Genomic DNA, 7,966 nt, shown 5'->3' with positions numbered 1-7,966 from the left:
ATGCACCTGCAGGTCTTAGTAACTCATTTATAACCTCAAGTAAATGAAGTATCAGCTCTCTGTAAAATAAAATGGAACTGCTGTTTACTGGCAAAGTTTCAATTCATATCATTATTTTATTCAGAGACAGTTAGCTGAATACTGTTTGATTTTTGCCTAAACATAACTTACTTATTGTAAAGCAGCACTAAGTAGAGTTCAGTTATGAAACTAAACCTTTCTGCATCTTTCTACTGTCATTTGCTGTTTTGCTTTAAACATTTAAACCATTATATATAACCAGTAGGTAAGTCTGTCTCATTCCCGATATAGCTTTTTTACAAACAGTATTTTTATTTTTTATTTATCTTTAAACTGTATTATTCATTTTCTGGTATTTATTTAGTTAGTTGTTTAGATGTTCCCACTGTCATGGCATCATTAACTTTAATAGCTGCACCGTGGCTCAGAGGAAAGCAATCCAAGGGATCTTTAACACCGCTCAAAAGATCATTGGCTGCCCTCTCCCCACACTGGAAGATCTACACAACACCCGCTGTCTTAAAAAAGCCCAAAACATCATAAAAGATACCTCACATCCTGGCTACTCCCTGTTTGAACTGCTGCCCTCAGGCAGACGGTACAGAGCAATCAGTGTGAGGACTAATAGACTCAAACACAGCTTTAATCCAACTGCAATAACACATCTGAATACTGCTACAAAAAAAATGTCCATCACGCCACTCTTGTATTAATCTATGCACTGACTGAAGCATGTATGTGGGAATGTATGTGAATGTTTGCTGATACTTCTTATTAGCACTTTAAGTATTCTATTTATTTTATTTATTGAATTTTATTGTTTTATTTATAATTAATTTGATATTGTTAGGGATGATGCACTGATCGGGGACCATTTTTAATTTTGTTGTACCTGTGACAGTGACAATAAAGATTCTGATCTGATCTGAATAATGACACATTAATATAAGATATTATCTATAGATATCTAACAAGAACATAATTGAATGAAAACAAAACACTGGGCACAAGACCCAGGACCATGACACATGAAGGCAATCCATTTCTTTTACTTTTGTGAAAAGACATCTACTTTAGACCTTTGCAAGAAAGTCATCCTCTCAGAAAGATTTCCCTTTATATTTCAGTTCTTTGTTTTATTTTTTATTTTATTTTTGTAACCAAACAATGAGCAATATTTAGCATGAATACAGTATTGATCTTTTTTTAATCACAACATCCTCTTTAATTACTCCAAAATACAGCACCATGGCATCTACAGGGATTACACCGCCTAGCTTCTTTCTTTGAGTTAGAATTGTATTGTTCCAAAATATTGTGATTTTATTACATTTCCAGAGGTTTTGTGAGTGGGTGGCATTTATGTGACCAGACTGTCTCTTGATTTTGTAACTTATACATTCCTTTTAAGGTGTAACAAAAACACAAATTTGATTTTTTCCAAGTAAATTCTCTTCAGTTCTTTGACCTTGTGTGTCACCCACATAACAGATTAATCCTCCTTTGCTATTTGTATATCTAGTTCTTTTTCCCATTTTGTTTTAATGTCAGTATTATTCCCTTTGTGCTTCTGGAGGCCTTGGTATACTTTTCCCATTTTTCTTTTTTAATGCTTCAACTGAAATATATACATCATGTTGTTAATAAAAAATAAATGTAGAAAAAAGAAAATAAATATCATGATGATGTAATAGGGTGAAAGGAGGAGACACAGCTCCTCCTCCTGTTAGTTGTATTAAATGGCTCCTCCAGCACCTTTTCTTCAGTTCTTAGTTCACATCGACATCATGCTGGTGACTCTCTGTGCTCTCATCACTGCTCTAACATGTAAACACTTTGACTTAAATTGCACACATATATACTAATGTCGGTGTGTTTCTTTTGACTCTGTGTCTTCATGTTGTTTGCAGGTGTGAGTGGTGTGACGGTGGTGACACAGAAACCTGTTCTATCAGTGAGGAAAGGAGAGACAGCCACCATGGACTGTAACCTGGGGACTGTTACTGGCAGTGCTGCTCGTTGGTATAAACAGATTCCAGGAGGAGTTCCTCAGTATGTGCTGAGTTTTCGTCATGACTGGAGTTCTCCAGACTATGGCTCTGGATTCTGAATCAGAATCAGAATCAGAATACTTTATTGATCCCCAGTGGAAATTATGTTGGTTACAGTGCTCTAGTACAAACAGTAGCAAAAACAAACAATACAAGAAGTAAGAAATAGCACAATATATAAAATATATACATATATATGTCACTTACTAATAAATATCTGAATAAGAAAGAAGAGCATGTCCAAAAAGGGTGTAGCTACTGCAGTATACAGTGTGTTAGGTGGATGAGTTGTACAGGGAGATGGCCACAGGCAGGAATGATTTCCTGTGTTGTTCAGTGGTGCTTTTTGGTAATCTCAGTCTCTCACTGAACGTGCTCCTGTGGCTAGCCAGCATGTCATGGAGTGGGTGGGAGGAATTATTCAACATTGTCTCTATCTTGGACAACATTTGTCTCTCCATCACCACCCTAAGAGAGTCCAGCTCCATCCCCACAACACTGCTGGCCTTGCAGATCAGTTTATTGAGTCTGTTATCATCAGCAACCCTCAACCTGCTGCCCCAGCATGCAACAGTGTAGAGGATCGCACTGGCCACAACAGACTCGTAGAAAATCCTGAGCATTGTCCGACAGATGTTGAAGGACCTCAGGCGCCTCAGAAAAGTCCACTCTGGCCCTTCCTGTAAAGTGCTGTGGTGTTTTTAGCCCAGTCCAGTTTATTGTCAATGTATACTCCGAGGTATTTATAGTCATCCACAATGTCAACACTGACCCCCTGGATTGAAACAGGGGTCAAGTGTTTCCTGGTCTTCCTCAAGTCCACAACCAATTCCTTGGTCTTTGCCACGTTGAGCTGCAGATGATTCTGCTCACACCATGTAACAAAGGAGTCAACCACAGCCCAGTACTCTGACCCATCATCCCTGCTGATACATCCAACCACCGCGGAGTCATCAGAAAACTTCTGAAGATGGCAGGTCTCTGTGCAGTGGCTGAAGTCTGTGGTGTAGAGGGTGAAGAGGAAGGGGGAGAGGACAGTCCCTTGTGGTGCCCCTGTGTTGCTGATTACCTTGTCAGACACACACTGTGGGAGACACACATATTGTGGTCTTTCTGTCAGGTAATCAATAATCCAGGACACCAGAGAAGCATCCACCTGCATCGCTGTCAGCTTATATCCCAGGAGGGTTGGCCTGATGGTGTTGAAAGCACTGGAAAAGTCAAAAAACATGACCCTCATAGTACTCGCCGGCTGGTGCAGGTGGGTGTAGACACGATTGAGCAGACAGATGATGGCGTCCTCAGTTCCGAGACGGGGCTGGTAAGTAAATTGAAGGGGGTCCTCTTCTCCTCTCCAAAATTCACATCCACTCATGTCAACATCGGATTATCATGTGATCATCAGCAATGTAGAGGAGGGAGACTCTGCAGTCTATTGCTGTCACACATGGGACGGCTCTGCTAAAGAGGAGGTATCACAGTGATTTACACTGTGACAAAAACTTCCTCACTATTACTTCTGCTTTTTGTGCACAAACTTAGTGAACCAAAGGCACATAATTCATTTTCAAACATGCTTTGTCATTTTTAATCTTTTTTTTTTAATTTCCACTTTTACTTTAAACAAAGCACAAGAATATACACATATATACATATGCATATACACATGCATGTGTTTGATCAAAAACATTCTCAACATACTAATTCTGAATCAGATTTCAAGAAAGAGTAAGACAAAAATGAGACTACAAAAATCCTCTTGATATTGCAGTTCGGTCATTTGGCTAATTTGTTTAACAAAGGTTTTTTAGACTCTTTCACATTCAGATTACAGATTAATCAGGACAACTCAGTGTAACCCACCACCTACAGATAGTGTATTATTAAATACTGGATTGCTCCTTTTTTATTGTTTAACTCAAACTATATACAATCTGAGAATATAGCACCACCTACTTTATAGTCGAGTAAAGTGCATACATTCAGCAACCACTTTATTAGCTACGCCTGTTCTACTGCTTGTCACTCTAATCCAAATAACCAGCATTTCACATCGGTAGCATCTCAAAGCATTTAGCCACGCAGGCATTATCAAGACAGCCTGCTGGAGTTCAAACCGAGGATCAGAATAAGGAAGAATGATGATTGAACGTGGCATGATTATTGTGTGTGTGGGTGTGTGTGTGTGTGTGTGTGTGTGTGTGTGTGTGGTGGGGGGGGTGACAGGCACAACACATAAAAAAAACTCCAATGCTCCTCCTCCTGTTAGTTGTATTAAATAGCTCTTCCACCATTGTCTCGCCACTCAGTTCTTAGCCCACACTGACAACATGCTGGTGACTTTCTGTGCTCTCATCACTGCTCTAACATGTAAAGACTCTAAAATATACTGAAGAATAGACCTCATGTTACATTTAAATGTCAGTGTGTTTCTCTTGACTCCATGTCTTCTTGTTGTTTGCAGGTGTGAGTGGTGTGACGGTGCTGACACAGAAACCTCCTGTTTTATCAGTGAGGAAAGGAGAGACGGCCACCATGGACTGTAACCTGGGGACTGTTACTAACTATGTTGCTGCCTGGCATAAACAGATTCCAGGAGGAAGTCCTCAGTTTGTGCTGAGAATGCATCATAGCTGGAGTTCTCCAACCTATGGCTCTGGGTTCTCTGCTCCAAAATTCACATCCACTCATCAGTCAACAACAGATTATCGTTTGATTATCAAGAATGTGGAGGAGGGAGACTCTGCAGTCTATTACTGTCAGACATGGGACGGCTCTGCTAACAGTGGGGTATCACAGTGATTTACACTGTGACAAAAACCTCCTCACAGATACTTCTGCTTTTTGATGCTCTTTGGCATCCTGATAAAAGACTCCTCCAACAAAGACACACTGAAACCCCACCACTTTCAAATACTGTGTTATTTGTTCTTTTAACTGAAAAAAAAAAACGTCTTAAAAATATGAATCATCTTATTCTTACTGTATATAACTAAAAATTGTCTCTAAGTAACAGAAATTTGACAGACACCAGTCTCAGCTCTGAGATAATGATAAACATACATCCAGCAGCAATAAATATAAGAAATGTGTGATGTTTGAGGACAAGGACATTTGCATTTATTTATTTATTTATTTATTTTTGCCTGTCCCGTTTGGATCTTTAGCCATCAGAATTGTGGTCTGAAGGCCAAGAAAGATGCCAAGCGGATTTACTTTACCAAGTGGATCATCATGGCCTTGCCATATTGGTCCATTTGATTGACCTTTATTATAATTATGTATTTATTTGATTTGATTTTCGGTTGTTACAGACGGGACAGACAGGACAGGGAAAAAGAATGAAAGAAAGAGAGGGAGAGAAATAAAAATAGAGGGGTGAAGAGATGGTGAGGAAGGGAGGAGGGAAAAAAAGAAAAACAAACAAAACACCTGGATCACCTGTATGGAGATAAAAAAAAAAAACAGAAGAGAAAACAAACAAAAAAGAGCAACACCATCACAATAAACTACACGTTCTCACTCCCAAAACGTAACATTTTACGCTAGGTGACAAATCCTCAACATATTACGTTTTCGGGCACCCAACACTTTCCTAAATGACAACATCGGAAAAATGAGGAAATATGAGAACAGTTTGGACCCAATCTACACACGTTTGCCTCTTTTCCTTCAAATCGCTTGGGAAAACACTACTAAATGCCATTAAAGTGCTGGTTAAGGCTAGGAATAAGGTTATGGTTAGGCTTAGGGATAAGGTTAGGTTTAGGGCTGGACTATAGGGCTGGAATGTCTTTTACCACGGGAGCGTCATTCCACTGGATTTCATCCATAACCCGGCGCGTACCACAAGAAAGCGGAAGGTTCGCCTTTGGCGTTCCTCAGGAATGCTGCGGGACGTGACAAAACGTCGGGATGTTACGCCTCGGGAATGACAACGGTCTGCAATAAACTAGCTAACATTAGATAACTGTAGATACTAAATATTGAATGTTATTGTGCAGCACGCAAGATCAACAGCATACAATGTGCTTTGAGGTAGCAGCCAAGAAAGATGTAGTTTGTGTCTGTGAACACCCGTGTGTACACCTGTGTGGATCAGCACGCTTGTATTCAAAAGGTTTCTCCATGTAACGATCTGCTAAGGAGTGTGGGGAGCCATAGACCCGTCCCCCAGGGCATTAAGCAGGTATGGAGGAGATCCAGGCCCCAGACATCCAGAGGCCCCAGAGTATGAGGACCCAAGGAGGACCACCAAAGCGGCAACCTTGCCACCCTCCTGGGAAGAGCTGAGGAGAGCCCGAAATGAGAGGTCATCCAGCAGCCATGGAGCAGAGGCCAGAGGGGTTGCAGTGACGTGCCCGCAGGCTCTGCCAGCAGCCAGCTGTGCCAGAGAGGACCGAGCCTCAAGCTCAGAGGCCTGAGGGCACCCCACCTCCTGGAAGGGGCCCAGCCACCAATCGGCCACCAGGAGAGAGTCGGTACATACATGAGCACCCTGCCCCAGACACCAAGAACCACCAACACACCAACGTCTGAGGACATCAGCCACCTGCAGGGAGTGTGGTGAGGGGAGAAAGCTCTCCATTCCTCGGAGAGCCTGAGATGTTCCCAGAGAGGTGGATTTTAAGACCCAACCTGACATATAGACACAGACGAACAGGCGCACGCAGACACAAACGTGCATTCCCACCCTCATATACACAAACAAATACTCGGCACTCACCCGGCGTGGAGACAGACACAAATAGACACTGCACACACATTCACACTCCCCAAACATACTCTATATCCCAGGTCCAGGTACCCCTGCCCCCAGAGGGGCAAACCGTACCTAGACCCAGGAGATGTAACCCTTCTCTATGGGGTGGAGGCAAGCAGACTGCCTCCTTGTCTGCAGTAGCAGGGAGGCCCCGCATCCCAGACCCCAATCTGACGGCCAGCACCTCCTCCCAGCCCCCCAGCCCCGACATTAACAGAATGGGGGTGAGTGAAGACCCCAAACACATTTGCATTTAAACGTAAACTGTTCTAATGAATTTGCTGAGACTTGTTCTACCTCATGTTGTCATAAATTTCAGTATCTCTTCGCTTCTCAATCAAGTCCTGTTCACATTTCAGCTAGAAAGAGATGGGTGTTAACATCTCAAATTGACAATATTTTTGTTCCCCAGATCGAAAAGCGTTTTGTACCGAGTTTTTGTCATGACTGGAGTTCTCCAGACTATGGCTCTGGATTCTCCTCAGTCAGTATGTAGAGAATCTTTCCATGAGAACAATTCACTTTACTTTGGAACAGGATTCTCCTCAGACCAATTCAACATTACATCATCAGACACTGATTAACAGTTACAAGCAGGAGACTCAGCAGTGTACTCTGAAACACTGAGTGACATATTTATTAACAGATTTACTCACCGGCAACAATTGTTGTGTTGGGATTAAATGGGAGGACTGTAACAAAACAAACAAACAAACAAAAAACTTGAATGAGTGAGACTACAGCTTTTGTGAAATCTTAAGATTTTATATTTTCAGTCATTCAGTGTGACACAAAACGTTGAAATACAAAAATGAGTACAGTTGTCTACACCTAAAATGTTTTAGCTAACATAACTCAGTCAGTCCTAGAATTATAGCTGAAAACTATTCACCTATTCACCTATAAATATCTTTTTTCACCCAGCTAAACTCAAGGGGACCATGGGGAGAGCTGTCCTTTTTGTGGTGCTTGTAAAACAGTGATACATGTTTTCTTGCAATGTTCCAGACTGAGGAGTGTATCAGAACTTCTGTGTTCTAAGTTTCTATGTGATGAGCTTGGGGAGGTTTTTTCCATTGAGACCTTTATCCTGAGGCCAGTGTACATAAGACAAAGGAAGACACTTTTCTTT

This window comes from Oreochromis niloticus, linkage group LG4 (genome assembly GCF_001858045.2).
Source record: "Oreochromis niloticus isolate F11D_XX linkage group LG4, O_niloticus_UMD_NMBU, whole genome shotgun sequence".
Classification (NCBI taxonomy): Eukaryota; Metazoa; Chordata; class Actinopteri; order Cichliformes; family Cichlidae; genus Oreochromis; species Oreochromis niloticus.
The sequence above is the reverse complement of the archived record's forward strand: the minus strand, read 5'-3'. Positions refer to the sequence as shown.